This window comes from Tenrec ecaudatus, chromosome 13 (assembly GCF_050624435.1).
Source record: "Tenrec ecaudatus isolate mTenEca1 chromosome 13, mTenEca1.hap1, whole genome shotgun sequence".
In the NCBI taxonomy this organism is placed as follows: Eukaryota; Metazoa; Chordata; class Mammalia; order Afrosoricida; family Tenrecidae; genus Tenrec; species Tenrec ecaudatus.
In genome coordinates this window covers 17023178-17027820 of record NC_134542.1, presented here as the reverse complement: position 1 = coordinate 17027820, position 4643 = coordinate 17023178, and the positions used below count along the sequence as shown (strand labels likewise).

General features: G+C 39.5%; 1 pseudogene; it reads left to right on the top strand.

The window, feature by feature from the left end:
* Nucleotides 1-1197: 1197 nt before the first annotated feature.
* On the top strand, nt 1198-3622 carry LOC142424850 (AP-5 complex subunit mu-1-like; annotated as a pseudogene).
* The last annotated feature ends 1021 nt before the right edge of the window (nt 3623-4643 follow it).

The window sequence follows — 4643 nt, the reverse complement described above, 5'->3', positions numbered from 1 at the left end:
TATTTTAACTGCCAAAGTGTCCATCCCTTAACTCCCCATCTAAAATATTACAATTCCCATCTCATCCTTCATTGTTTTTGTAAATAAGAAGTGTCCTGGGATGATTGATTTTAAAGGAATAAAAAGAATTCCACTGATAAAAACAAACAAACGAAACACCTTTGGAAGTCTTTGCACGCCGGAGTAGGATACAAGAAAGAAGAAGTGTTTAGAATCTACGATGTTGTTAGCAGCCATGGAGTTGGGTTTGACTCAGGGGACTTTAAGTGGTTCAGGAAAACAAACCCTGTCAGGCTAACCATCAAACTAGGGCTAGCCCCATTCCCCTTCCAAGTCCCTGAAGTTCCAAGTCCTGTACCACCTCAAGTTCATGGGTGTTGTCCAATCCAGTATTACGGCCTCGGTGTATTTTGAGTTCCTTTCAACCTAAGGAGCTCATCTTCCAACACTGTATCATGTTAATATCCCCTTAAGAATCAAAGGGTTTTCTGTGGCTAATTGTAAGAAACAAATTGCAAGACTGCAGGGTTATCAGTTTGAAACCACCAACTGATCCACCTAAGAAAGCCGGGTCTTTCTACTCCTATAAACAGTTCCTGTCTCAGAAAATCACAGGGCAGTTCTGCCCTGTCCTGTTTGAATGGCAGTGAGTTAGTCTGGAAGCTCAGCTGAAGGAAACCTGCCTACCCAGGAATGAGCCTGCTGGTATTTGAAATATGGGTACCATAACTCCCAACAGGATAGCAAAATGCAAGACACCTCATTGTGACAAAAAGACAGACAAGAGATGGTCCATATAGTGTAGGAATTAGGTATATGTATTTTCTTTTAGAATCAAGGTTTTCTACTGAACTGCAAGATGTATTGATTTATCATAGCTTCTTGATCAGGGCTCAAGAAATGCTTTTCTGTAGAGGACTAAATAGTAAGTATCCCCGCTCGGCAGCCTTATGGCCTCGGTTTCGGCAATAGTGTTGCAGGAACAGCTTAGCCATTTCCTAAATAAACAAATGGGCATGGCAGGCTAGCTTGGGCCACTGGGTTGTTGCTTGCAGAACCTCAATAGAAATTATGTAATTCATCCGGTAGACTATTGAGTTGTGTGTGATTTGAAAAAAAATGTATGAATAACTCATAGTTTTAATGGATATAGAAAACTGGTCTTATCATGGACTTATCTTTTCCTTAGAAGTGCACATGTGGATTTACAAAGGTATGTTATCCATTATGGATGACAGAGGAAGCCCAAACTCCCTTTTCAGTGTCCCTATGAGGACCGAGTCTCTGGTGAATGTCCACTGACCACAGTCTAGGGATGTGAACAACCCTGGTGTCGGACAAAGGGCACTGCAGTCAGGCTGGACTGCAACACCTGGCCATTAGGTCTCTCTTTGGACAACATTTTTCATTTGTTCTGGTTATTCAATAATTTCAGCTCTCTTTTCGTCTGAGATCTTTCTCTGTTTAGACAATGTTGTTGACTCCTTTTATGGTTGGGTCTTTAGATGTTGTTCTGTATAGGGAAGTCAGTATGGATGGATCTAGGAAGATAACAATGGGATATAAAATTATCTGGAGTCACAGAAAGGGAAGTCGGGGAAAATGGGGAGTCCACAGCCATCAGTTTAAGAAGGAAGAAACTGTTCCAACATTGATTGAGGTGACGATTGCACAATCCTTCTGAAGATGATCGAACTGCTCAATTGTATGATGTTAATAATATCTCAATAAACTACTTATAAATATAAATAAAATAAGTGAGTAAATAAATGAAAATACATCTTCCAATCCCATTCTTTCTTTAATTTCCCCCCACAACAATTTTCTTTTAACTTGGGAAACTGGAATAAAATAGTGCTGATTCTCACGGAGCATATTTAAAATTCAAGGTTGCCCTACTTGCAATAGAAATCTGCCATAAAATATACAGTATGGATGTGAGGAAGCATGTTCCTTGTAAGCTGCCTTCCCAGAAGTGGAATTTATAGAAAGAAATGAACAGGAGTGCTGGGGGTGGTCTCCAACTGTTGAAAAATAAGCTGAAGTTTTCCAAGGAGCAAGCTGTTTGCCTGTTCCTGACAATGAGCCCTTGCTTAAAGCACTGCTCGTTGAAGTGAGGTTATTGAACGACATGCAGAATTTCGTAGATAGCCTTCGTGACAGCTGCTCATGAATCAATAAAACATCCCTCTATGGCCATCCAGTGGGCAGTGAAGACCTTTGGCCAGTCATTGCTTTTCTGAAGAATGGCGTGCTAGGCGCTTGTGTTCCACTAGTTCAGTGGTTCTCAACCTTCCTAATGCCGCGACTCTGTCATGCAGGTGGTGATCCCCCAACCATAGAATTATTTTCGTTGCTACATCCTGTCATTTTGCTACTGTCGTGAATAGGTGACCCCTGTGAAATGGTTGTTCAACCCCCAAAGGGGTCACAACCCGCAGGTTGAGAACCACTGTACTAGTTGAACAAGTTGTATGCCCTCGTTCACCACTAACTAACATGACTGGAGTTTCACAAGACTTTAAACTTCTGGGGGTGCAAGATTTTCCTTATTCGGGTTAATAAAATGATGTTGAACTAAATATAAAACCGAACCCATGACCTGAGTTGCTTCTACAGATAAGTCCATTTGGTACTTTGTTAGTGGAAACTTACAGAAAGCATGGGTTAACACTGCTGTTGCTACCAGGATTCAGCCACAGACAGGAGCCTGGAAAACTGGAACATACAAGAGGACAGTTTCTATTTCTGTCTCTGAGAAGATAAAACCCATGCGATATAACAAACGGGCTACAGCAGATGCCAGGCAAGCCCTTGGATCTCCCCTTCAGGATATTCTGGCTCATCCTTGTGTGACTAATCTGGACTCTGCTGTTCTGACATCTAATAGTATTGAAGCAAAGGATGATTCTGCGTTCAGTGGACCTTACATATTTTCATTCATTCCACCTTTACAGTCATTCAATTTATGATATTATATTTCCCGGGATCCTGTCCCACCAAGTGTGGGGTTTTATCAAATGCAGGAGGAAGAAGGACAGCTCAAAATAACAGTTAATTTAAATCTCCATGAAAGTGTGAAAATTAGTTTTGAATTCTGTGAAGCTCATATACTTTTGTACAATAGAAGTCCAGTCACACATGTGGAAAACAAAGTTAGTGTTGGCCAGTTCCAAGTATTTCAAAAGAAAAGCGTACTGACCTGGACTATTGGCCAAAGTTCCCCAAATCAATAGAATGCAATTTTTCTGGAACTAACTTTTGGGACAAAGAACCGTGAGAAGAAAGCATGTGGCCAGATTTGTATTAGTGGCATGGCATACATAAATCTTCAATTAAAGATGTCACATTGCACACTCGCCGGTGTTATGTGGATCAGCATTCAGTTCAGATTTTTGTATTAGGAAATCCAAATATAAGTACACACTGGAAACTTACCATATATACTCATGTATAAGCTGAGTTTGTCAGCACATTTTTATGAAGTTTTATGGTAAAGTTAGGTGGCTTGGCTGATATTCTGGTTGGCTTATACTCGCGTATGTATGATATTTCTTCTGATTATTACATCCGGAATTCTAAAGCTCCTGCTCCAGTAGCATATGGATCATTACTATTGTAATTTTCTCATGTTTTATACAATAGTAAAGTAGCATAAATCATCTTTTATTTTAATGCATGGTTATAAGCCATGTGAGTGAAAAAAATATTGATTCAATTATTGAAAATGCTCCTGTTCAATGTTTATTAATCTGATACTGTTTAAAAGATTATTTTAAAGACTAATGTCTCCAATTTTCTTGCTTTTGTTATTTTATCCAAATATGACTCGGAATCTAAAACAATAATGATTCACCTTACACTTATCCCCCATGTTCTCACTTGCTCTTGTGGCAGACATTGCTAATCAATCACAGTCTTCTTTCTCAGCTGAGCCTTCCTGGATGAGGGCTCAGACTCTTCTCACCACAGAGTTCTAGGCAGTCACTACCAATGAATTTTAGATGTTGTACAAGAAAAAAACTATTTACCTAGGAACCCTAAACTCCTACAATAGTGTGCTGTTACAGAATACCAGAACCACATTAGAAATAAATACAAATGGTTTGGTTATTTTAAAAAGATTAGCCTCTCCTTCTTAACTGGAAGTAACCCACTGGAAGAATATTTTTAGGAAGTATCCTTAAAAATCTGCATAATCATGAAATAAATATATAAATGTGCACTGTTACGGCAGAGTATGCATTGAAAGATGAACTCTATGCGTAATGTTTGCAGTTTGTCAATTGTGTCATTATGTTTAATTTGTTCTTTTATGATTGTCTTGGTAGCACCCCAAAATAATTACAATAGCAACATCAAAGACTATTGATGTAATAACAGGGATCACAGATATAATAGTAAAACAAAGTCTGATATGTTGTGAGAATGGCCAAGAGGCGACATGGAAACACAGAGAGAACACATGCTCTTGGGAAAATGGACTTTTGGATGGACCTGCCCAATGCAGGGAGGCCACCAACCTTCCATTGCTGAAAAATGCCATATTTGCCGAACGCAAGAAAGCAGAACAAAGTGAAACGGAGAGCAATGGAATGAGGCAAGCCAGCATTTCTTTCTCCATCTGCTTTAATGACTAGCGG